This window comes from Ornithorhynchus anatinus, chromosome 17, assembly GCF_004115215.2.
Source record: "Ornithorhynchus anatinus isolate Pmale09 chromosome 17, mOrnAna1.pri.v4, whole genome shotgun sequence".
In the NCBI taxonomy this organism is placed as follows: Eukaryota; Metazoa; Chordata; class Mammalia; order Monotremata; family Ornithorhynchidae; genus Ornithorhynchus; species Ornithorhynchus anatinus.
The window spans coordinates 20,250,759-20,277,661 of record NC_041744.1 but is presented as its reverse complement, the minus strand read 5'-3'; the positions used below and the strand labels follow the sequence as shown (position 1 = coordinate 20,277,661).

The 26,903-nt window shown below is 48.9% G+C and overlaps 1 long non-coding RNA gene across 2 annotated transcripts in view; it reads left to right on the top strand.

Annotated features, from left to right (window-relative positions):
- The window catches only part of LOC120638936, a 39,629-nt gene that overhangs the window by 5,603 nt on the left and 7,123 nt on the right, over positions 1–26,903 (top strand). Inside the window, exons 2-3 of one of the 2 annotated variants that reach the window (XR_005660994.1) lie at positions 8,125–8,181; positions 10,871–11,154. This is a non-coding gene — a long non-coding RNA (uncharacterized LOC120638936). Of the gene's footprint in view, positions 1–8,124; positions 8,182–10,870; positions 11,155–26,903 lie in introns of those variants that run through there. The other variant, XR_005660993.1, reaches the window with a different exon arrangement.

Sequence of the window (26,903 nt, the reverse complement as noted above, 5' to 3'; positions counted from 1 at the left end):
GTATTTCACTAGGGGGTCTAGAAATTGGACTGACAAGCATATTTTAAAGGAGGAATTTAGCCATGCCTTTGAAGTGTCGAGTTGATCTTTTTTCCCCCCTCCCTTTTGCGTAATGATTTCATTTTCCTTTCCCTCAAGATCAGAGTCCAGTTTTAGAGGGGGAGAGTTAGTGCAGACTTTTGAAATAATAGTATGCATGTGTTTAAGCATCCAAGCCCTAGACCTAAAATACCATTTAAACTGGCTTTTTGATGCCTTCATTTGGGAATTGAAGTCGCAAGTTAATCTTCCTTTTTTTTGAATCCTCACCCCTGTCTTTCTCCCTTCCTCCACGTTTTCGATCGCAACTTCACACGCAGTCGATTGGAAGGTTCACGAGAGTGAATTTTAAATTTATGCCTCCTTGCCAAATTCTAGGAATTTCCGTCTATCCGCTTCCCGGCCCCGGACAGGGGACAAAAGCCATCCGATGCTACAGAGGATTGGTAAAAGCCGTTCTCTGGTGGCGATTCGTAGAGATCCGTCGACCCCGGGGATTGCTAAATCGCTATATTTTTATTGAGCATCCTCCGGGTGCAATACACTCTGCGGGGCAAGTTTAATGTCGTTCGGTATCGGGCAGTTTTAGACTGGGAGCCCCTTGTAGGACGGGAACTGTGTCCTATCTAATCCAGCGCTTAGTACAGTGTTTGACCCACTGTAGTGAGGAACAATACATTAGAATAATCATCATCAGTTGTATCAGAAGCTCGAATCGGCGGGAAATGGCAGCTTGGAAAATTGCTACATAGTATCAGCCCTTCAGGACTTTATATAAAGGGAGAGGCTGTTGCTTTCGGGATCCGCTTTGTTGCGGTTCCCCCCACCCCCCCCCACCCTTCAAGATCCTGACTCAGCGTCGATGTGCGGTATGAATAGAAAAAAAATCTTTTCCGTCTCCCAAGTCGCGTTTGGTGTTTCCGCAATAGAAGTCAGCTGCCATTGGAAACAGTTGAAACTTCTTCTAAATGCTCGCTCGCCCCCCTCTCTCTCTTCGATCCAACAAATTTTAATTGCATTTTAGAACCTCAATAAACAAGCAGCCTTCCCCCTCCCCCGCCACCGAAGCTCCCCCAAAACATCCCCTGTTGTTAGAGCTTGCCAGGGTGCTACACAAAGACGAGTCCTTTGCCTTGTCGCCTTGTGTGTTTAGGGTGATTATGGGTGTCAGGGCTCCTAAAATGTCTTTCTGTGCTAAATACAGGGCCGGGCCGTGGAGAATCAAAAAACAAACTCGCATTTGGGCGGGCAATAACTTTTCCCTAAGAGGGGAGGAGTATGCCATTTTGGCCTTTTCTTTCGGACTTACTTCTGCTTCTGTACCTCTTCCAAGGTAACCCCGGAGAAAGAAAGGATCACCCACATCTCCGCGCCCCCCTTAAGTCTTGGAGCGGCAAAGAAGCCCCCGAGACCTCCTCGCCGGGGGGCTTTCGAAAGGGAAATCTGTTTGCTTTTAAAGTCGGCACTTTCTCCCAGAGAGATGAAAGCGATTTTAAAGGGAGTTACACCCTCGTCTTCTCCCCGCTTTTCCACCTCTACCCTGCTCCCTCCTGGCCTGGAAAGCTGGTCCGTGCGGGCCTTGAGCAAGGAATATCCCGGTCTCCCCGGACTGTCAGGAGCCAGGAAGATGATGATTTTTTTTTCCTCCCCCCCCCCCCCAAAGTTAGTCGGGGCTCGCGTCTTCTTTGACCCTCTCCTGACCGGAGGGGAGGAGGAGGGGGTTGTTCATTCACCGCCACCAGAGTCGGCCCCAACCCTCCCCTTTTTCTCATTTCCTTTCCCTACTCCTGCCCCTTCCCCAGAGTGGGGGCGCTAATAAATACCTTAATTAATTCCTACCCTAATAAACAACGTAATGAACCGATCCACCGATAAACCCCATGATACCGCAGTTAATGGACAAACATCATAATGATTCAATGCCTTAAGGAATTGATAAACATCATCACTCAAATACCTTGATGATCGGATAAATGCGAGTAATAAATGCCGCAGTTGGCAGTTAAATGCCACAGCTTAAGGCTGTGATGGATAAATGCAATTCAGTGATAACTACCATAATTAACCAATACATAGTGCAATTGGCAAGCAGTTGAATCCCCCTGGATTTCATCTTCCTGCCCCCCAACCCCGTTCAGATCATCGGCGCCCTGGCCAGTTCGGTCATTCTGGGTGGCCGGGCGATAAGGGACGTGTTCTCTCGTAGGACTAGGGCAGCTGGAAATACCTAGAGCGATAGGGGACCGAAATACACCCCTGTAATTGGGTGGGTGGGTATCCCGGGTTGGAACCGCCGAGATTCTTGATTATTATTTTTTAATAGTATTCTCTGGGTGTTCTCTCTGTGTGTCTCTACCTCTTTGTGTGATTGTGCGTGCGCCACTGTGTCTCTGCCATTTGCTTTAGCTGAGTGTGCATGGCTTTGTGTATTTCAGCTTTGAAAGAGGCAGGCTATTAAGTTCCTTGTGGGCAGGGATTGGGTCTACCAGCTCTGTACTCTCCCAAGCGCTTAGTACAGGGGTCTGCACAGAGTAAGCACTCTAAATATGACTATCTGCATGTCTGTTGCTGACACTTTCACTCTGTGCCTATGCCCCCCTCTCTTCCTCTCCCCCAGTTCCTCTTCTCCCTGCTCACCTCTGTCTCTCTACCACTGGCAACACGACTGTTGCACATCTCCTTAAATTAATGGCCCACCAGTCGACTTCCCCAAGGATGTTCACCCCTGCCCCTTCCCAGCCCCCTGGATTCTCGGAAATTGATTCCAGTGAACCCAATCCCACTTTTCCTTCCCATCCCCAGCAAGCTCCCTGGGCAAAGTGGACCTCGACTGGCTGGCTTTGGTCTAGTCCTGCTGGACAGAGAGTGGTCAGCGGGGCTCCTTGGAGCTGGGAAACCAAACAGAAGGGGAGCTGTCCAGGGCAGGTCATAGGTCACTGGAAGGGCAGGCGGAGAGAGGCTGGGTTTTTGCAGGATCCACTTGTAACAATTAGTTTGAAACAGAAGCCAACACCTAGCGAAGCCAGATTTATGTCAGTCTCCCAGCCCCGAGCAGGACAATTGTTTAGGAAAAGAATGTCGGTGTCCAAAGGTGAAGCTGGAGGAAATATTTTTTCTCCTAGCAGAAGAGAAGCCACTACGACAATGGAAGGTAACCACCCCCCAGTGGGAATTTTGTATTTTTCTGCGGGAAAGAACTCTGACCTTTTGCTCTACCCTCAACTGTTGGGCATTGAGAATCATTGTAGGACTGGGAAGGGCAATTTCTGTGCAGGCTTTAAAACACACTCCTTCAAGTGTGCTCTTTATAGTGGCGTGTGCTACTATGGGAGGATTCGGTGTATATTTCATTTGTGTGGATATTTGCAGGGGCAAGGGAGAAAGAAATTGGTTTCAGAAAGCTGGCTGTTCAGACATTGACCTAAATTGGTCTAGTAAACCTCGAGGGCACGAAACACAAAGTCGGTTTCTACTGCTAAAATAATAGTCTTTTCAGTGCTACTATAGGTCCGGCACTCTACTAAGCACCGGAGTTAGATCCAATTCAGTCAGGTCAGATAGAGGCCCTATCCCACACCAGGGAGAACAGGTATCTTTTTTGCCCATTTTAACAGATGTCAAACTGAGTCACAGGGATGTTAAAGCGATTTGCTCGAGGTCACAGAGCTGGGATTAGAACCCAGGTGTCCTGACTCCCGGGCCCTTTCCATTAGGTCATGCTGCTCATACCAGTTGTCTAATATACCACAAGCCCCGTCAGGGCGTGGAAGGTCAGCTTGGCTTCTAGTCCACTCCCCCAATTGCTCAGTGCAGGGTGCTGTGCTCAGGGTTATCTGGAAAGATCATTCATTGACTACATTGCCTGGAAAATAGTAAGTGCTTAAATACCATTATTATTATCATTTTATAAGGACAGGAAGGAACAGTACATGCCCTTTACTCAAATGCATGTAACTCCCCCTATCCTGATCCCTCTCTCTGGGCTCTCCTGATAATGGGGGAACCTTTTAATTGCTATGATTAAGCATTTCACATGTTAGGTGGTGGGGGGCGGGGGGAGACTCAAAGTGGGAGCAATATGCCCCTGCCCTTCCAGAAGGCTCAAGTAATATGCTAGCCCAGGTTCTTTGGCTTCCAAATTCTGTGTTTGGTCTCCCCTATGAAATTTGTCATGTTGTTCCACCTTAACTTATCAATTCGTAGAGTCAGAGAACCCTCTGTGCTCTGCAGTGCTCTGCAGTGCTCTGCACGTAGTAAGCCCTCAATAAATATTATTGAATGAACCCTCAAATTTGTCTGCTGTGTGGCCCTGGGCAAGTCACTTCACCTTTCTGTGCCTCAGTTACCTCATCTGTAAAATGGGGGTTGAGACTGTGAGCCCCACATGGGAGAGGGTCTGTGCCCGGCCTGATTTGCTTGTATTCTCCCCTGCCTCCCTTCCCCACCCAGTGCTCAGTACAGTGCTTGGCACATAGTAAGCACTTAACAAACACCACAATTATTATCGCTATTAAAAATAGCCTGTGAGGGGATCATCCTCGCTGCTGGAGAAGCAGCGTGGCTCAGTGGAAAGAGCACGGGCTTTGGAGTCGGAGGTCATGGGTTCGAATCCCGGCTCTGCCACTTAGCTGTGTGACTGTGGGCAAGTCACTTAACTTCTCTGTGCCTCAGTTCCCTCATCTGTAAAATGGGGATGAAGACTGTGAGCCCCACGTGGGACAACCTGATTCCCCTGTGTCTACCCCAGTGCTTAGAACGGTGCTCTGCACATAGTAAGCGCTTAACAAATACCGACGTTAATTAATCATCCGCCCAAAACGGATCTAAAATCGGCTGCCCGTCTTCTTTCCGTAAAGCAGATCTCGGGGCCTGAGGCTGCAGAGCCGTGGTCTGAAATGGGCCACCTAGGGTCTGGGAGGAGACGACCGGTCACCGCTGACCTCTCCGGCCGGGTTAGACCGTAAGCCCGTCAGAGGGCGGGGACTGTCTCTATCTGTTACCGATTTGTCCATGCCAAGCGCTTAGTACAGTGCTCTGCACATAGTGAGCGCTCAGTAAATACTATTGAATGAATGACCTCTGTCGATGGTGGTCGGAAACTGGGCCCCTCCCGACTGGATGGAGAAGGGTGCGTCGGATGGTGTGGGAGGGGAAATGTGGGCCTCTGTGAGATGGCCTGTGGAATTTCAGCCTGCGCAGAGTTCCCGGGAATGGACTGTGGACGGACGCGGTAGCCACTGTCCTCCGCCCTCTCTCGAGCTCCCTCTCGTGTCCCTAAGTGGCGACGGCCATGCCTGACCAGCTCTGGTGGATGCTGGCGAATGCCCACGTGGCCCTCTTACAGAAGGGTTGGTGGCGATCCGTCAATCGGTTGTACTTATTGAATGCTTACCGCGTGCGGAACGCGGCACTAAGCTCTTGGGAGAGTACTATGTACCAATATAACAGTCGGCGGACACGTTCCCCGACCGCAGAGAGCTTACGGTCTAGAGGAGGAGACGGGCATTAATAGGAACAAATGACAGAAATGAACCCGAGTGCCGTGGGGCTGAGGGAGGGGAGGGTAAAGGGAGCGAAAGAGGGTGACGCAGAAGGGAGTGGGGAAAGAGGAAATGAGGGCGGAGGGAAGGCAGCAGGCGGCGCAGCCTTGAACCCGGGACGGGGCCTGGGTGACGGTGAGGCGGACCAGGCCCCGGCCCGGGACGGACGTAGAACCTGCCTGCGGACAGAGCGGCCCACCCTGGTGAAGGCCGGAGGTGGTCCGGAGCCGTGAGTACCTCCTACCCTAGGGTCGGGACCAAACCCCAACTGTGCCGACTACTGGGTTTGTTGACTGGCTGACCGCTTTCGAGATGAGGAGAGGCAGAGCTAGTGGTGACTTTTATTTTATACTTAACTGTTAGAGATTTTCCTAGCAGGAAGAGTTGCTCTCTGGAAATCCCTCCCGCAACTCCTTGGGATAGTAGTTCTGTGGGGCAAGATGGACGGGAACCAACTTTACCCCCAGAGTCCGCCGCTCCCCGTTTAGACATTCCGGTGAACGAGTCCGCGGATTCCCGACGTAACGCTCATACTGAATCAAGGGCCAGATCCCTTGCGATCAACCCCAGCCCTCTCTCTGCTCTCGCTCCCGGACGGGAGAGAGCCAATTACCAGATCTGATTGAGACCGAGGCTGTTGGAGACGGTCGGGAGTTCAGAGAACGAGACTCAAATGGGCTTGGTCACCACAGGCAGGAATGGGCTGGCCCTTGGCCTGGATAAGTGGATGGTGGGGGCCAAAGACATTGGGATAATGGGTTGCCTTTTGCTTTCTCTTTGCCTGCATTCCTTGCCACTCCCAGAGCCCGTGGGACAGACATTCTTCTTTTTTCTAAAACACCTACTTTCCTCCTCTTCCTCCAGCCTCAGTGTTGCACATGATTCAGTTGTATTTGTTGAGCGTTTACTGTGGTCAAAACACTGTACTGAGTACGTGGGAGAGTACGATACAACAGTAAATGGATACATTCCCTGCCCAAAATGAGCTTACGGTCTAGAGAGGGAGAAAGAAGGTATGACTAAATAAGTAAGTTAAAGCTATGTACACAATTACTGTGGGGCAGGGAGGTGGGGGGTGGGGGGGAGCGGGGAGAGAGGAATAATGGGAGCAATTTAGGATGATGCAGAAGGGACTGAGAGACGAGGAGAGGTTATGATCAGGCCCGGAAGCAGAAGTAGAGTGACCTGGTGGATAGAACACAGGCCTGGGTTCTAGTCCCAGTTTTGCCAGTTGCCTGCTGTGTGACTCTGGGGAAGTCACTTCACTTCTCTGTGCCTCGGTTCCCTCATCTGTAAAATGGGGATTAAGATTGAGAGCCCCATGTGGGACAGGGACTGTGTCCAACCTTATTAGCTTGTAAATACCCCTGCAGTTAGAACCGTGTCTGGCACATAATAAGCACTTAACAGATACCATTAAAAAGAAAGGGGCGAGAAGGAGGGGAGAGCAGTGGAAGGGGCCATCAGTGGCTTGAGCCAGAGTGTGGGGCTTCCCTCCCCCTTCCCAGGTAAATAGTAGCCCAGAACCCAGGAATGCTGACCCACCAGCATTTAGAGAGAAGGGAAAGGAGTCTGGAGAATTGCCAAGCCAACACTCTCTTAAAATGCTCCCCTCCTCCTGGAGGTCTTCCCTGATTAACCCTGTACCTTCCTGGTCATGCATCCCCTCAGCCTCCTCAGCATTCACAGTTTTTAATCTTTCTTATTTAGACATTCACTTTAGTCTCTTTTGGGATGGTTTTTTCTTCCTCCCACAATTATTTTATATTAATATGTATCCATGTCGGTCTCATTACATTTAAGAACAGGGACTCTTGTAGTTTTTTATTACGTGTTCCCCAAGTGCTTGGTTCAATGTTCGGTGTACATATGCCCGGGATAGGGCTTTGCACACAGTAGTTCCTCAATAAAGGTCACTGCAACATCATCATTATCATCATCATCAATGGTACTTGTAGAGTGCTTACTAAGCGCTTGGGAGAGTTCAATACAACATTGTTGGTAGATAGGTTCCCTGCTCAAAACAAGCTTACAGTCTAGAGGGTGTCTCCTGAGAGTGTTGTATTTTGCTCAGTACAAGGTTTTGCACACAGTGCCTCTACGTATTGTTATTTGGATACTGAGAATTGGCTGGGGAACTGGGCTCTGTCAAAGGGGCCAGTTTTCCTGGCTGTGTCAGTGATCTACAAGGCTTGCTAAATAACTCCAAAGCCCCTCTCTTCCAGGAAATTTCCCCCGATCAATCATACTTTCCCATTCTCCAACCTACTAATAGATCCTGTGATGCTCACATCTCCCATTCCTCCCCATGACTCACTCTTGCAATATGTGCTACACAGATATTCTTATTTAGGCCACTTTCATGTTTGTCTGCTTGCTTCACTTTTTAAACTGTGAGCTTCCCAAGTGTTGGGACTACTTGTTCTTGCATGGATACTAAGTGCCTCGTCCTAAATTAGGCACTCGGAGGACATTCGGGAAACTCTGAGTCACACTAATGACTGTAATCCGGAATTTCACTCCAATTTTGTTGCCTCTGTTGCAGGGCCCTGATACGCTCTGCTGGGGACCAAACCGTAACAGCATCCAGACACCTGAAAAGGTAGGCGAGAACTTCAGTGGTACCACCAAATTGTTCCCCATCCAAGTTTGGATGAGTGACTGTTAATCCTTGATCGAAAACTGAACACTCTTATGGGGGCCAAAAATAGGGCCAAGACACATTCTTACCTTCAGAGCCGTGTGTTCATCTGGCCACAAGTAATGCTAAGAAGTAAGGCCAGATGCTGTTTAGAGAGACCCCCCCCCCCCCGCCCCCGCCCCGATGGCAGTATCATTTTGACATCTTTGAAAGAGTTTAGTCAGTTGTATTTACTGAGCGCTTATGTGCAGAGCACTGTATTAAGCACTTTGGAGAGTACAGTATAACAAGAGGTGGGCTCTAACTAGCAATCAGTAGTATGTAATGACTTATTCGTTGTGAGTAAGGCAATGTCTGTCTATTTTGATACTGTACTCTCCCAAGTGCTTAGTTCAGTGTTCTGCACACAGTAAGCACTCAAATATGATTGAATGAGTGCGTGGTCTGTGCAGAACATTGTATTAAGCTTTAGGGAGAGTACAGTAAAGTTGGTAGACATGTTTCCCTGACCCGAGTGACCTTGCAAGCTAGCAGAACCTGAATAGGTAGTGCTTACTTTAGTGCCAAGGAATGATTGGTTTGATTTGGAGCATGTATCTTATCCCCATTTTACGAGGAGGAAACAGGCCCAGAGAGGGATTTGCCCAAGATCTCACAACACATGAGTGGCAGAACTGAGGAGAGTGCTCAGTGTTGGCCAGTGATGATATGTCAACCTTGTATGTGGGCGCACATTCACACCCACCCATGTGCTGGTGGTAGTGATGCCAGCAATCAGTCAGTGGTATTTATTGAGTGCTTGTGGTGCACGGAACATCGTACTAAGCAATTGGGAGAGGATAATACAGTTGGTAGATGTAACCCTTGCCCACAAGGAGGTTACAGTCTACTGGGGGAGACAATCAAATTACAGCTAGGGGAAGCAACAGAGTAAAAGAGATGGGCATAAGTGTTCTGGAAGTGGGTGAGTATCAAAGAAGTGGCTCCCAAGTCACAGCCGGCTCCTCTGCCTATCCCTTGCTCTCCTCGGACTCTCATTTTCCCTTCTGCGTCACCCTGGCGCTTGGATTTGTAACCTTGAAAGTGCTTGATATTCAGCTCCACAGCACTTATGGATATACCTGTAATTTACTTAGTGTCCCCCTCACTCTTGAGATTGTAAACTCGTCGGCAGGGAACATTTCTACTAACTCGTACTCTAAGGAGCGCTCAGTGCAGTGCTTTGCACACAGTAAGTGCTCAAATAGCATTGACTAATAAACCCAGGATTCCTGGTTCTTGGTTTTGCTGAGAGCCCTAACGGAGGTAATGTAGCAGGAATGGGTATTACTGAATCTTCCTGCAGTTAACTAGAGTGTCCTGTGTTGGGGGTGGGAGGGGTCGGCAGCATAAGAAAGTTATCCCCAATACTTATTTTTGTGTGTGTGTGTGTTTACCTTTGTTAGGTATAATTTATATAATCATTTGTACATTCAATCATTTGTCCAGTTGGTTCTTCCTGATGTATTTGTGTTTCCACTTTTATAGAGTTCCTCTTCTGGCTTTCACTCGGTAAATAATTTTTGTATGTCCTTCCCCTGACCCCGTTTGATCAAAAGCTCCTTGAGGACAGAAATGGTTGGTCATGTTCTGGTTGAATCAAATGCTTCTTATAGTGCCTAGCACTCAGTTGGGGCTCAATAAATGCCATTGATTTATTGTGGGGTGGGGATGGGAAAAGGTAGGGAAGGTAAGAGAATAGTAACATTGGTTCCAGACACTAGAACTGGGGGTTCTACATAGCTCCTGGGTGGGGCCTGGGACAAAGAAACTCTTCAAAACCCATCTCCCTTTGTCAGTCACACCCCAGCCAAGGGGCTTACTCTCTTGCTGGGCCCGTTGATATTACGGAGCACATGCTGGGCCTTTCTTTAACCCGCCCCTCAATCCCAGAGGGACCAAAACTGTTCTCCCCTGGAGAAAATGAGCTCCTGGTTCCAGCTCAGCCAGTGGCAGTACCCGCTGGGATTCTACCGCTGAACAACTCTCTTGTTTTCTACTCTCCCAGGTCCCTGGTACAGTGCTCCGCGCCCAGGGCGCACTCGATAAATACCACTGATGTTGATGACACTTGGCCAGGGAACGTGTCTACCAGCTTTATTTCATACTCTCCCAGGTGCCTACCACAGTGCTCGGCACCCAGGAAGCGCTCGATAAATAAGTGATGATGATGATGATGATGATGATGATGATCAGGGAGGGATCACAGAGGGGGATCCTCCAAGATGCCCTGTCTACCAGAGGCTTCAGGGGCCCCCCTTCTGCTAGGAACGGGTGCTTGAAACCTCCAGGTGTCTAGTTGTGTCTCCACATTCAGGGATTCCCGAGGAGGTTGCTTCACCGGGCGCGTGGATCGGTTTCCCGTGGACTTCGGCCTACCGCGCTCCGTTGTACCATACAGTCCTCTGGAGAGAGCCCCAGTAGACGGCCTCGTGGGGGGGAGGGGTATCAATTGCGAACTTTACACGGCTCAGTGGGGAGGATAAGAGCCGAGGTCTTGACCTTTAAATGACCAACCGGCCTATTAGTTTAGCTGTGCGGGACTCACATGTCAATGCCGGATCAGGCTGGGGTTTGATTTTTTTTTTTTCTTTTTTTATTAACCGGGAAGCCCCTGCCTTGAAAAGGAGAGGTGTCTTTCTCGGCGGACACCAGCTCCTTCTCTTAAAGCTGTAATAAGTGGAGTCTTCACTTGAGGAAGTTGGCGGAAGAGACAGAGCCGGGGAATGATTTGAACCTGCGGGATTGGGGAAAAAAATAGTGTCAATCAAATGTAAATGACGCTCCCATTAAATAATGATTTTCATTCCAACCCATTCGGAAGAAATTCTCCGACTGCGCGATGAACCGGTCGGCAAATAAACTTGGCTTTTTCTTTTCCCCCGGGGCCCACCATTTCTGATACCGTGTGATCATTTTAGTTAAAGAAAAAGAAAAAAAAACTGACCAACAAAATCTAAGTCCCCCGAGGATATGGTGGGTCGAGTTTCTTGATCCCGGTGGCTCATTGATTTAAGGGCTGATGTAGTGTGAGGAGTCCTTATTAGTGGCGTCTGCCATCGCTGTAATGTTTTTGTTATTTTTCCCCATTTGTTCGCTCTGACATCATGTCATTACAGAATGGTGCTGTTCAGGCCCTGCCTTGGCTGTTCGTTAGCGTGTGTTTAATGAGCAGCTTAATTGAGCTGTCTAGTAGACCACCTGTCACCCTCTGGACACATTAACATACTAATGGTCTGACATTGTATTCTCTGACAAGCTCCAGAGTTTGCTGATTTGATGTCTGGACATGGGGATTTTATGCAGGAATGAGAGAGGATATTGGGAAAGAGGTTGGAAAAAAAAAACACGCAAATTAACTCTTTGGGCTCTGTGTCTGGTTCTCTTGGTGGGAAGTTCAATTTGGCCCCGGTCTGGGGAAGCAAGTTGTGTTTTGTTGGGGTTTTTGGGGGGGGAGGGGGAAATGGGGGCTGGGGCCCTGCCGTTTTGCAGCCAAGTCCGGGCATTGCTTCAGAAAGGAAATGGTCTCCCTTTGTGTCTGTTACAGTATCGTTGTGGGAGCTGCTTCAAAGGAGGAATCTGCCTGAGGTCTGGGGAAAGTTTGGGGACTGGTCTCTTTTCTTTACTGTGGTTAAACAAACCCAAGGGAGGAAGGTCTAGTTATCCCTGCCACTCCCCCGCTTCACCTGGGGCCTCTCTGAGAAAGCTAGGAGGGCCCAAGGAGGACAGAAAGGACTTGCTCCCATTTCCCAGATCAACTGCGGACCGGAATAATAGTAATTGTGGTATTTAAGTGCTTACTGTGTGCCAGGCACTGTACTAAACACGGGTGGATAGAAGCAAGTTGGTTTGGACACAGTCCCCGTCCCACATGGAACTCTGTCTCAATCCCCATTTTACAGATGAGGTAACTGAGGCACAGAGAAGTGAAGTGACTGCCCAAGGTCGCACAGCAGACAAGTGGAGGAGCTGGCATAAGAACCCATGACCTTCTGACTCACGGGCCTGTGTTCTATCCGCTACGCTGTGCTGCTTCTTGTGGTGATGAGAAGAAGCCCCCCCCCAAGTGACCCCTTATCACCTTCCCAGCCCTCTGACTCTCAGTAGTCAGAGAGGTTATAGGCTATCCATCATAAAGGGGAGAGAGAGAGAGAGGATCTCAGGTGACAGGCCGGAAAAAAGTCCAGGCCTAGCCCTTACTAACATTGTCACTGGCCACTTCATCGCCCATCTCCCCTTCCCCGGGAGAAGTAGGCTGGCCGCTGATGGATCAGCTTGAGGACAGAGAGTACCTTTGCCAGCACAGAAGTAATTGAGAACATCCTGCTTGTAGTACTCCGATAGCGCAAGGTAAAAGAATCATGTGCTATGGAACCTTTTGCAGGAAGCTGTCAACCTACTGTATTTCTCCAAGAGGTTCCCTGACTCCTCACCCAGCCCCTCTGCTTCAGGGCCCCCTTCCCAAGTCTCTGGGAGCCTGGTACCAATTCCCAGATGGAGGACTTGGCAAAGGGAGCTGAGGGGGAGGGAGGCTGAGCCTTTAAAATGGCAAACGTGAAGGCGGGTGGTGAGTAGCACTGTGTTAAGTGTTGAAGAAGATAGATGATCAGACAATCACTGTCCCACCTGGGAGAGGAAGGGAGAGCAGGTATCACCATTTACAACTGAGGAAACAGAGGCTCAGAGTGGCAGGAATAATGTCTACCAACTCTGTTGTACTTGACTAAGCGTTAAGTACAGTACTCTGCACATAGGAAGTAATCAGTGCCATTGATTTGATTTGGAGCATGTATCTTATCCCCATTTTACAGATGAGGCCCCGAGAGTAATTTGCCCAAGGTCACACAACAGATCTGGGATTAATCTCCATCCTTGTGCCCTCACACTGTCCAGTTCCTAGTTGCTTGTTAACCTACATGCCCTCACCCATTTTTTGGTGTGTTTTGTCTGGGGGAAAGCCGTCCAACCTCTTTCCCCCCCCCCCCCCCCATCTTGGTTCCAACTAACTGGAGCCTGAAGAAACCAAGAGTGTCCCTGCCTCAGGCAAAAGTTTAGTTTTAACGATCCTGAACAATTCGCTAACTGTCTCCAAAAGTGGTGAGAGAAACCGCCCTCTGTAACCCCTTTCATTTTGCATTTCTCACAATTATCCACGACCATTTGTCCAACCTTTACCTCTGAGCCGCGGAATCCTTGAAGAAGTTCAGAAACCAAGGCCTTTTGCTTGCAAGACAGCCTATTAGCAGGAGGGAAAATGATTTCTCTCCTTTTTACTGTCAGCACATGAAATGGAAATACAAAATCACGGGACTTAAAGGCAGCATTTAGCAATGGGTTACTATTTTCCTGGGCTGCGAAGGAGCATGCTAATTTATGGTTATGTGAGGAGTTTGCAGAGATTTGTTTCATGAAAGACTAATGTGGTGGAAGAGTGGGCAAAGAGGGCACCTGGGTTAAGGTCAGTAAGTAGGGCAGCTTCATGACTTCCTGGGGCATTGCTAATTATAACTGATGCTTGTTAGGTGCCTACTACGTGCAAAACATTGTGCTAAGCAATGGGGTCAGTGCGATTAAAAGCAGACCGGGCAAGGTCCTCGTCCCACATGGTCATCACAGTCTAAGGGGAAAAGAGGCAGGTCACACTTGCTCGTTGTATGATCTTAGGCAAGCGCCTTAACTTCTCTGTACCTCAGTTTCCTCACATGTAAAATAGGGTTTTGATCTCCCTCCTGCTTAGACCATGAACCCCATGAAATATGTAGGACTGTATGAACTGATTATCTTGGATCTACCTCAGCACAATGCTTGGTGCATAGTAAGCACTTAAAAATACCACATTTATTATTTGAGTACAGGTGGTTTATTCCCATTTCACAGGTGAGGAAACCGAGGCCCAAAGAAGTGAAGTGATTCTCACAAGGTCCCACAGCAGGCACTTGGCAGAGCTGGGATGAGAAGCACTGTGGCCTAATGGAAAGTACACAGGCCTGGGAGTCAGAGTACATGGGTTCTGATCCCGGTTTTGCCATTTCTCTGCCCTGTGACCGTGGGCAAGTCACTTCAGGTTTCCTCAATTGTAAAATGGGTGTTAATTCCTATTCACTGTTACTTAAACTGTCAGCCCCAGGTGGGACAGAGACTGTGTCCAACCTGATTATCTCTTATCTATATCAGTGCTTAGTGTGTGCCTGGCACATAGTAAGTGCTTAACAAGTCCCTTAATTATTAGAACTCAGATCTCCTGATTCGCAGTCTAGTTCTGGTCTTTCCACTAGGCCACACTGCTTTTTCACCTGCTGCTTCTGACAATATGAAATAGGGCTCTTGCCGCTCCAGTGGCAGATAATTGTGCCTCGAGCCTGCCAGCCACTAGCAGATTGTGTGCAGAAATGGGCCTGTGGTCCGGCGGGCTGGCATCTGGGTTAATGGCCTTCGGTTTTACTCAAGGCCAGTTCTTAAAAACGTAACTTTATTCCCTTGGTAACTTAACGCCTCTCGCTCCCAGAAACCCTCCCCCAGGTCACCGCTAAACCTATGTCTCCGTCGACCTTTGACTGAGGTCATCCTCCTCTTCTTCAGCCGAGCTCGCTGAATGGATGCGGCGGTGACCTCCGGGAGAAGGAGCCACTGCCCTCACTAACTCATCCGGCTCCATCCCGGCCCTCAACTGACCATCTCCACTAGCAGATGTCCAGGGCAACCAGGCAGATGGTCCCAAACCCTACTTTTTTCCCAACTTTACTTTGCTTCTCAGTCAACAGTTGTCCTGGAGCACCTATGTCCAAAGGTCTATACTTCTACTACTAATAGAGGTATTTGTTAGGCGCTTACTATGTGCCCAGCACCATGCTGAACACCAGGATAGACCCAGGTAATCAGATTGGACTGTATTCCCTGTCCCTCACTGGGATGACCGTCTAGGGAGGAGAGAACTGGTGTTTAGTCCCCATTTTGCACATCTGGAAACTGAGACACACGGAATTTAAGTGACATGGATGAGGACACACAGCAGGCGAGCGACAGAGCTGGGATTAAAATCCAGGACTCCTGACTCCCAATCCCTTGCTCTTTCTACTAGGCCACACTGCTTCTGATCAATTACCCCTTTACTAAAGTCTTGGGAGAGTACAATAGCATTAATAGACACTCCTTCTGCCCTCATCGATCTTACAATATCGAAAGAGAGACAGATACTGAAATAAATTAGTTTGGAGGAAGTATCAGTGTATAAAAATATGTACAAAAGTGCAAAGTGGTGGAGGGTCGGGGGAGAGCGAGGACCCGAATGCTTAGGTGACACAAGTGCTGAAGTGGCGTGGGGGAGGGAAATAGAATGAGGAGGTGAGTGGGTAATCTGGGAAAGCTTCCTAAAGGAGGTGTGATTACAGAAGGGCCATGGAGGTGGGGAGAGCAGTTGTGAACGGGAAGGGAGCAGCAGGCAGGAGGGTAGGGGGTGAGCAAGAGGTCGGCAGCAAGAGCGAGGCCCAGCGCCTTAACTGGCTTTGGAAAGCTTGCAGGCTGAGGTGCCCGTTGACTTCACCTCAAGGAAACATAATTTGAAAAAGATGATCAAATGTCTCAGCGGCCGGGGCTGCCGATTACAAAGGGCGACACTTGCGTCTGGCTTACGAGTTGTCCTCTCTCATCAGGAGCGATGGGACTTTCTAAGCGCTTAGTACAGTGCTCTGCACAGAGTAAGCACTCAAATACGATTGAATGAATTGAATGTGACTGTAGACTAAGTCCTTTCTGGCCAAGGACTCCATCTGCCAACTTTGTAATCGTTTGTATTTATGGAGCACTCGCTATCGATCGATTGATGGGATTTATTAAGTGCTTACTGTGTGCAGAGCACTGTACTAAGTGCTCAGGCGACTGATATAACAGAGTTGGTAAGCGTGTTCTGGAGACAATAGTCTTGTATTCTCCCACACACTTAGTACAGTACTTGGCACATAGTAAGCGCTTAATAAATACCATTGATTGAACAATGGATTTGAAACTCCAGGGCTGAGAGGCACTTCAGGATCCAGAACATTTGAGTATGGAGAACCTGTGAGTGCTAGTGAAAGCTTAGTGGAAAGACCATGGGCTTGGAAGTCAGAGGTCGTGGGTTCTAATCCCGGCTCTGCCACTTGTCTGCTGTGTGACCTTGGGCAAGTCACTTAACTTCTCTGGGCCTCAGTTACTTCATCTGTAAAATGGGGATTAAGACTGTGAGCCTCACATGGGACAACCTGATCACCTTGTATCTCTCCCCCCAACCCCCAGTGCTTAGAACAGTGCTTGGCACATAGTAAGCTTTTAACAAATACCATTATTATTATTACTAGTGGCTTGGGCAGTCCTGCTTGTCCTCTCTCACCCTGCCCAGCATCATTATTAATGGTATTTTTTGATCACTTACTGTGTGCAGGACACTCTACTAAGTGCTTCCCTACCAGTGTACATATTCCCTGCTCACAACGAGCAGGGGGGCAGAAATGTGAGGCAAAGTCTTAGTGAAGCAGCATGACTTAGCGGTTAGGGCGGGGGCCTGGGAGTCAAAAGGTCATGGGTTCTAATCCCGGTTCCACCCCTTGCAATGCTCTGGGACCTTGGGCAAGTCACTTCACTTCTTCGTGCCTCAGTTGCCCCATCTGTAAAATGGGGATTGAGACCACATGGGACAGGGTCTGCGTCAAACTCGATTTGCTTGTATCCACTCCAGTGCTTAATACAGTGCCTGGTACATATTAATTGCTGAACGAATACCACAATTATTAAGTCTGAAAATGGAAACCCTTCAGGGAAGGCAGAATGAGTGATGCTCAAGGTCACATTTTGGAATGGAACTGCACAATTTTCCAAGAGGAAGAATGGAGAAGTATTATGGCCTTAGGGTTTGAGGAGGTGTATGGGGTTATTCGGTCATGAGATGTTTTAAGTGTTTGGAAATGAGCAGGGATATTTACAGGGGGCCTGGAAGGGGACAGGCATCAGTCGGTAATATTTACTCCTGTCATGCACAAAGCCCTGTACTAAGTGCTTGGGAAAGGACCATGGTAATAATAACAACTGTAGTATTTAAGTGCTTATTTTGTGCCAAAAACTGTACCAACCACTAGAGTGGATAGAAGTTAATCAAGTCAGACAGTCCGTGTCCCACATGGGGGTTACATTATAAGTAGGAGAGAGACTAGGTATTGAATTCCCATTCTACATTGGAACAAACCAAGGCCCCGAGAAGTTACACGATTTCCCAAAGATCACACAGATCATACAGATTAGAACCCAGATCCTCTGACTTGCAGGCTCAGCCTCTTTCCACTAGGCTATACTGCTTTTCTTAAAAATCTGATCCACTGAACGTCTTGGCATCAGTGTCTACTTTGCTGTATATCCTGTTATAACAGAAGACTGTCAGGTCCTCAAGGGCAGGGGTCATGATTTCTCCTAGTTCCATCTCTCACGCCTGTGCACAGTATGGGGATGGGAGTAGGGGCGGAGAGGAGGAGGATGAGGAGAGAAAGAGGGGAGGAGGGTTGAGATGGGTGCGGACTGTTGACTGATTGAAATTCTCGTTAGTTGGCTGGACAGCTCTCTCCAATACAATTAATTCTAGGACGGTTCAGGGCAACTTTGAAGAAATCCCTGTTCTTCCCAGAGTTACCAGCTCATTTTAATAAGATTTCCGAGCCTTTCTGTACAAGACTCACTGATTCTGATCACGTTCTCCATTTCAAAAAATTAACTCGAGTCTGCGAAACCCTCCTCAATCAGTGATGCTTACTGGGTATCTGCAATATGCCCGGTGCAAACGAAGCACTCGGGAGAGTACAGTAGAAGCATGAGATGGTTTCCCTACCCTCAGAGAACTTATGCTCCTTTGGCGAAGAAAGACATAAAAATATTTAGGAAAATGAGTAATCAAAATGTCATCGAATGGGCAGTCAAATTAACGTGTACACAAGTGCAGATGCTAGGTGTAAGGTACCTCAGGGCTAGAGATGGCACCTGGGACTTGGGATACTGGGAATTACTCTAGGAGAACATGTGGGATTGGGGGAGAGCTTGGACGATGAGGAGAACGATGGTCTAGTAGATTTGAGGAGGGAAGGGGAGTGTGCCCGGCCTCTAGGCCTGATATGGTGAGAGGTCAGGGGGAGAATGGGAATCAAGGTCCCCTTGGAAGGTGAGTGTGGGAGGAATGAAGAGCGCGAGATTAGTACCAAGTGAAGAGAGCTGATAATATAAGGTGGAAATGACAACTGCTGAGGCCAGGTCCTTCAGGAACCTCTCTATGAACCTCACCTCTCCATCAGCCCCGGGGCACTCTGAGAAGGGAAATCCCCCAGGTCAGGGGTTGGGGGGGGGGGATCCACAGGCTCCTGTAGGCAAGGCTCCCTCTCCCTCTCCGCCCCCCCACCACCGCACCGACTCCCTCCACGGTCACGGCTGAGTTCCGCTGACCAGCTGCCTGTACTCCCCGGACCCAAAACAAAATGGTAACACAGCCCCCATTCAGCGGAGATTAAATGTCGGGAATAAACCACACCTCGGAACAATTGCTTCCTAGAAGAGGGACAGCATTCAATAGCCGTGGCATCCATTGATCCAGGCTAAAAGGAGCGGGGGAGGCCACCGGCTCCGACTCCTCCGCGCCTCCCTGCTTTCCCATCGGGACAGGCCCCCTCGCCCTTGTTGTAATCCGGAATGGGAGAGCGGGGGCTCTCACCCACGGGGTGGTAGAAAGGGGGAGGGGGCAACTGAGACTTCCCAGCCACCTGAAAATGGTGACAGATTCTCCTGGCCTCCCATATGTGCTTATCTCAATAATAATGATAGTAATATGATAATTAAGCACATATGTGTCAAGCACCATTCTAAAGGCAGGGGTGGATACAAGCAAAGCAGGTTAGACACAATCGCTGTCCCACATGGGGCTCACAGTCTTAATCCCCAATTTTCAGGTGAAGTAACTGAGGCAAAGAGAGATGAATTGACTTGCCCAAAGTCACTCAGCGACAAATGGTGGAGCTGGAATTAGAACCCAGGTCCTTCTTCCAGGCCCGTGCTCTATCCACTAGGTTAGGGACCATCATGTTCACCCTGAGCGAGGGGCTCTACAAGCCTCGTTTAGGTTCCCTGGAATGCCAACCTGCTGGACTCTATCTAGCACGTTAGAGTGTGCCTTGTTGACAAATTTCTCCCAGGTTTTTGGAAATTTAGATGCTATAAAACCTACACCTTAAATTTCCCTGGTGTGACCAAAACAGTCTATTTCTCCATCTCTTAGCGATCTTTTGTGCATTAGACTGCTTTTCCCTGCAGTGGCCTTCCACCCTGCACTGAGATGTTTGAATTTGTTTTATGAACTAAATAATCCTTGTTTGAGGTGTATTGATCTAGAATTGTTACATGGGCCACGCAGCTGAACAGAAAGATTTTTTTCCCCAAGGCTGACTGGTCCTTTAACACCCCCGAATCCTTAAGTGATGATGGGCAAAGTGATTTTGCTGCAAGGTAAAAGGGCAAACTTAAAATGCAGTTTTGGGTGGAGAAAAGGATAAACGATCTCTTTTCTCATCAGTGGAATCAATCAGTGATATTTACTGAGCACCTAATGAATGAAATGGGAGAAAGTTCCCCGGAAGCATGGGCACAAGCAGACCTCTGCATCGATATTGTGGTGGGTAGATGGTAATAACAATTGTTTATTAATAACAATGGCATTTGTTGAGCGCTTACTATGTGCAAAGCACTGTTCTAAGTGCTGGGGGTGATACAAGGTGATCAGGTTGTCCCACATGGGGCTCAGTCTTAATCCCCATTTTACAGATGAGGTAACTGAGGCACAGAGAAGTGAGTGACTTGCCCAAGGTCACACAGCTGACAAGTGGCAGATCCGGATTAGAACCCATAACCTCTGACTCCCAAGCCTGTGCTCTTTCCATTAAGCCACGCTGCTTGAATACTATGCACCAAACACTGTATTGAGCACTGCGGTAGGTACAAGATAATCATCTGGCACATTTCTTGTCCCATAGGAGACTCATGTTTAATTAGAAAGGAGAGAAGATATTGAATTCCCATTTTAAAGATGAGGAAACTGAAGCCCAGAGCAGTTACATGACTTGCCCAAGGTCAATGGTATTTATTGAACATTTACTATGTGCAGAAGATTGCACTAAGTGCTTGGGAGAGAACAATACAACAGAATTAGCAGACATCTTTCCTGCCCATAAAAAGTGTACAGTTTAGAGGGGGAGATGGGCATTAATATGAATAAATTTATCGTATATAATTTAAAGATATGTACATAAATTCTTGGGGTTGGGGGGAATATCAAATGTCCAAAGGTTGCTGATCCAATCGTCTAGACAGGGCAGGCCCATGCTCTTCCTACTAGGCCACATTACTTCCGAGAAGGCATGGACTCGATCAGAATGCTGTATTGAGCATTTAGGGGAGCCTAATAAAGTGCAGGAGTTTATAACTATCATGGAATACAGAGAAGAAAATGAATTAGAGGTAGGAGGAAGCATTAGTGTATAGAGAGTTATCAAGTGCAACAGGGGAGTCGGAGGAAGGGTGTGCATTACAATACAAGCAGTCAGTTGAGGTGGAAGGCTTTCTGGAGGAGATGTGATTTCAGAAGGGCCCTGATGGAAAGGGCCAGTTGCAGAGAGGAAAGGAGTTCCAGGCCAAAGGGAGGGTGTGAGCAAGAAGAATTTGACAGCGAGAGCGATTAGAATGAGGTACATTAATAATAATGTTGGTATTTGTTAAGCGCTTACTAGGTGCAGAGCACTGTTCTAAGCGCTGGGGTAGGTACAGGGGAATGAGGTTGCCCCATGTGAGACTCAGTCTCCATCCCCATTTAACAGATGAGGGAACTGAGGCACAGAGAAGTGAAGTGACTTGCCCACAGTCGCACAGCTGACAAGGGGCTGTAGGGATTCGAACCCATGACCTCTGACTCCCAAGCCCAGGCTCTTTCCATTGAGCCACGCTGCTTCTCTAGCACTTTCTAGCAAGTAGTTAGGCTTGGGTGGAGCAAAGTGTGAGCTGTGGCGTGTAGTGGGACAGGAGTGAGGGTAATTGAGGAGAGAGCTGATCAAGGACCTAAAACAGCATAGCCTAGTGGAACGAGCACGGCTGGGGAGTCAGAGGACCTGAGTTCTAATTCCAGCTTTGCACGTACCTGCTGTGTGACCTCGGGCAAATGACTTCACTTCCCGGGGCCTCAATTTCCTCTTCTGCAAAATGGGGGTGAAATACCTATCCTTCTTGGGTCATTGGCATTCTTTGCCGCTCTGTCACGGGGGAAGGCTTCCATGGACCCTGGGCGAGGTTCACGGTGAGGGGCTGGATGCTCGTTTCTTGCTTGGAGAGACAGTGAACCATGAGGGGAGGGGAGCAAAGACCATTCCGGGAGGCCCATTAAGAGGCCGAGCAGGGTCAGAGTTAAAAGGGGACACGGGAATCAGTTGGAAGTAAGGAAGCCGAGTGGACGGGTCAGGGGGAGAACCACGTGGACCTCAGAATTTCCGAGACCGCTCAGCCAGGAGAGGCACGGCTTCTAGGTTTATCTGGGGCCTCACTTGCATGATATTACTGATTTATCCATGTCAATGCCTGTCGTCCTCCTCTAGACTGTAAGCTCATTTTGGGTGTGGAATGTATCTGCTACTTGTGTTTTACTGTACTCTCCCAAGTACTTAGTACAGTGCTCTGCACATAGTAAGCGCTCAGTCAATACCATTGATCGATTCTTTGAAATGATGTTGTTTCAGACGATTGATGTAGGAAACGGAGCGAAGCATGACCCGGAGAGGACTCTCACAGTCGTAGGGGTGTGAAGGAGTGGAGGGGTTGAAGAGCAGCTGAAAGGTTAAGGGGTATGAGAAGCAGCATGGCCTAGTGGAAAAGGCGCAGGCCTGGGACTACCATCGTACAGGTTGGGAAACCGATGCACAGAGAAGTTAAGTGACTTGCCCAAGGTCACCCAGCAGGCTAAGGCAGAGCCAGGGTTAGAACCCAGGTCTTCTGACTCCCAGGCCCGTGCTCTTTGGGCTAGACCCCAGAGCTCCTAAGGGCAGAGACCACCCACTGCGATAGATCTGGCTATCCTCCCTATTATTTGAAGATAATGCTGCCAATGGTGTGATCCTCCATTGTGTACAAGACATGATAGATCCTCGTTGTGCTAATGGTTTGTCCTACATCGGGTGAGTCTCTATTTTTCTGTCCCACCTTCACTTGCTTATTTTTTTACCAAGTGTTTTCTCTCTGAGTGCTGTCCCTTCTCCCACTTGCTGCACGGCAGACTGATCTGGTCCCTGCCGTACTGTCCCCCAAATCCATTTATATGCCACGTTGTTCGATCCCGAACTTCCTCAGGTCTTTCAGTCATTCATTCTGTCCTCCGGGGTTTCGTGTGAACTCTTCCAATGCCCCGTTCTCTCTGGACTGGAGAAATGTAATTGGGGCAAATAAACACCCAATCCAAAATAAAAAAAATCAACCACCACCCCAGACCCGAGGACTGTCCGACACTCCGATCTTATATCTAACCCAGGACTTGGAACAGTGCTGGGCGCATGTAGTCAGTGCTTTCTAAATGCCACTTGAAGTAATTAGGCATTTTTTGGGGGGGGTCAAACTGCCTGACCTTCCGATACCCACTCCAGTAGAGAGTTAGAAGAAAGATATTTGTTCACACAGCCTGGCATTCACATCTTGTATTCTAAACTGCCCCTTGGACAGGATGGAATCTCCCATCAGAAGTGACAGAGCAGCCTCGGCACGGACGTTTCAGGGCCGAGGATCCCCCTGAAAGGGAATCGATTCTAACGCTAGCGACTGCACTCGGGCACTCTGGCCCTTCGTGGCCCGCCGTGTTCCTTCCAGGGCACCGATTACCACGAGCAGGTGGGCAGGGGCGCCGCACATCACAGAGCGCACAGGAGGTCTTTGCCTCAGGCCGACCTGAGACCAGAATCTTGATCTCCTGATTCTCAAAGCTGTGCTCTTGCCACGGGACCGGCAACCCATCCGTCGTTTGACATCTCAAAGAATGAAAAGCCTAGTGGACCTGATCTTTGAGTGGTCTGTATTGAGGGGCCTCTCTGACATTTCGCTGCTGGAAAATTCCCGATTCTGGGGAGTCTCAGAACATGCGAGTTTTTCGGCGACGGACAGGAGGCAGTTGGGAAACCTTCAGTGTTCCAATTGTATTAACCCTCAATCCAGAAGGGCTTCGACCTCCTTGAATCTCAACGTGGATTTCGGTTCTGGTTCACACACCTTGAGACAAAGACTTGCCGTCAAGATGTGGGGTGTAGGGGGGAGGAGGGGGTCGTTTTTTGTGTGCGAAGTGCCGGGTAGATTTATTCTCTGGACGGACTGGAATGGGCTTCAGAAAATGGATCGAGTGTCTTCTCGAAGAAAAGACCTCTAAGTAAACTCTACTGCCATTCAAAAGATTTGCTCTGACACTTAAGTGGTACAGGAAGAAAGAAAAATCTGTTGTCAGGTTTGGGGTGTTTATCAGCAAGCCTCTAGACACTTGACCTAAGCTGTGGACCCTTAATCCGCTGATCTGCATGCTAGAAGTCTCGCAAGATTCAAGCCCACAACTGCTGATAAAATTAGCCGAAACACTTGTATTAATACCCTGATCCCTCAGACTATTGAGGATTTCTCACCTACCACCGCCTCCCTCCCTCGCCGGACCTCCCCCTCCCCCGGTCCCCCCTCAGCTCCCCCGAAATTTAATTCCGCTCACAAATTGTGAAATAAGTTGTTTGGGCTGGATTTGTCAAGTGAATAGTCCGACTAATGAAACAGTCTGTTCATTATACAGTTGTCGTAAGGAAGGGTTAGCTCTCCCACACCCCCTGAGCCTAGTCAGGTTCACGTTTTTAGACGGACGGTTGACAAAAGAATGAATAGCTTGTCTGCTGTCAAACCAGGTTTACAAACCGCTTGGCCTACAAACAGATACTGCTTGTGTGCATGTGGATTTAGGGCGTCCTCTCTCAATGCCTCTGATTTGTAAGTACAAATTGGTTAGGCTCCAAACTGTTTGCAAAAGGAATAAAATGACCAAAAATTAGTTTGTTTTAGCCTTTTCCCCTCCCCTCCCGCTCTCCCAAGTAAAACATTTAAAAACGGCCAACTAGCAGACGATGGTCTCATGGGGAATGAGCATAGTCTTCAGATTTTCCTGAAAGGACCCCACTAAACAGAGTCATTGTTGGGCTTGAACATTGTGTGTCGATCTGGTATCCTGGGTTTGGGGAAGCAATAGAAAATCTAATGGAATTAATTTGAGACCAGTGTATCCACGCCGCCTCCCCCCAGCCCCCCCCACCCCCCGCCAAAGAAATCAAAAGCTTATGTTCCTGCTCACCTGCTGATTGAAACGGCCTACCATATTTTCCCCTCTTCCTAACTGTGTGACTTATTTAGATTTCTGAACTGTTTTTGTTCTGGAATTGCGTCTGACATAGCTGCTTTGCGCCGTTGGGGCTGATGAAATGAATTAAGCAGGAATCATAGCATGAGGGGAGATTGTCCAAAGTAGCCAGAATATTTTCCCCCAGGTGTCACCTCTCCCAAGGACTGCTTTAATCTGGATCAAGCTTCCTGGAATGTTTTTTTAATTTAACGAATAATAGCCATCTGCAATATCACATAATCACCTTCGTTCTGCAGCAGGAACAGAAAAGCCAAAAATGTTTAACTATCGCAGCATAATCCAAGATGACTGAGAGGAGGCCTTGCTTCGTATTTATTGGACGGCCCCAGGCTGAAACCATCAGAGAATCCTCTGGGTGCCGTCTGGTCGATGGGGAAAAATCCATTACCGGAAATGTGAGGAAGGATGATAATCGGGAATAGCGGGAAGGGCACGGGCCTGGGAGTTTGGGCCACCTCGGTTCCAAACCCAGCTCTGCTACTTGCTTGTGTTGTGACCTAGGGCAAGTCGGATCGTTTTATCGGCGTCTCAATTTCTTCATCTTTAAAATGGGAATTTGATACCTGTTCTCCCTCCCTCTCAGTCTGTGAGTCCCATGTGGGACAGAGACTGCGTCAGATGTGATTTATCTTGTATCTGCCCCAGTGCTTAGTATAGCGCTTGGCACACAGTAAGTGCGTAACAAATACCACAGTCATTATCATTGATAATAATAAGAGAGGGACAGAGGAAAGGCAGTCTCTGCCTGTGAAGAGATGATAGTAATGCAGAGAGAGGTAGGATACAGTGTCTCTCTATCTTCCTGGCAGGCCAGAGGAAAGGGAAGCTCCAATCTCTGTCCTTGAGGAGCCAGTGAGAGAAGGTTCATGCTGGTCTAGTGGCAGAAACATTACTGGAGAGGATACAGGTCGGAAAGGGTCCCACCAAGGATCCAGGCTACAGGCCGCTCGGCCCAGCCCTGAAGGAGCCCCTGGCTAGCAGGCGGACAGGCCTTGGCCACCTGCGGGCCCGGCGGCCGTGAACCGCCGCAACCCCGCCGGGGGCAATTTGGGCATTTGTTTGTGTCTCCGCGCTTGTGCTGATGCAACGGAGAGCCCTCTAGGGCCCGGCCTGGCCGCCCGGCCCGCCGCTAATTAACCCCGTGAAAAACGTTGCTAATAGCTACCCACCCGGCAAACATGTGGAGGAGCCCGGGAGCCAGTCCCGCTAAGTGATATCTCAGCCGGGCCGGTGGGTGGGAGGGCTTTCCTATCCCCAGGGGTCCACGCCACCAGGTATACACTTTCTGGGGGGAAAAAGAGCAGCAGTCGGCACCTTATCACCCCTCTTCCTGTCAGAGGGCAGCTGCGTTTGAGATAGAGGGGGGGAAAAAAGAAGTCTCTCATCCTGGAGGGTGGGGGGCCCTTCTCGGGGAAGCAGATGGACCCTGGTGGCGTAGGGGCGGAGCAGAGAGTGGATGGGGTCTCCAGCTCCTTTTGGCCGGCAGTGTGATATTTCTCAAGTGATGGATCAATGGTATTTATAGAGTGCTTATTGTTCTCAGAGCACTGTACTGGCACCTGGGCAGGTATAATACAACAGAGTTCTCCGTCTTGCTCAGTACAGTGAATAGCACTTGGTGAGTGCTCAATAAATTGCTTTTCCAGTAGGTGAGGGCTGACCTCAACCATGACTAGGGAGGGTGTGGGGTCTTGTGGCGAAAGCATGGACCGAGCCATCAGGAGTTCTGGGTTCAAGTCCCAGCTCTGGCCCTGACCTGCTCTGTGACTCTAGGCAAATCGTTTAACCTCTCTGGGCGTCCTCCCTCACAGAAAGGAGGAAATCCCTCATCTTGTGGGTGATGTGAGGGCATGTAAGGAAATATCAAAGAACTTAGGAAATCCAGGATCTGGTCATTGAACTATTAATTTGTGAACTCACAGCAGTGAGGTGGCTAGCTTCTGTAAACTTGGAGGGATTTGGGAAGGGGATTGTAGGGGCATAATGAAGCAATGGAACTTTGTAGAAAGAGCTCAGTCCTGATAGAGGACTTGGCTTCTAATCTCTGCTCTGCCATTTGCAGGCTGAGTGACCTTGGGCAAGTCACTTCACTGCTCTGTGTCTTTCTCATTTGCAAAATGTGGATTCAATTCCTGTTCGCCCTCCTGTTCAGACTAGGAGTCCCACATAGGGCAGG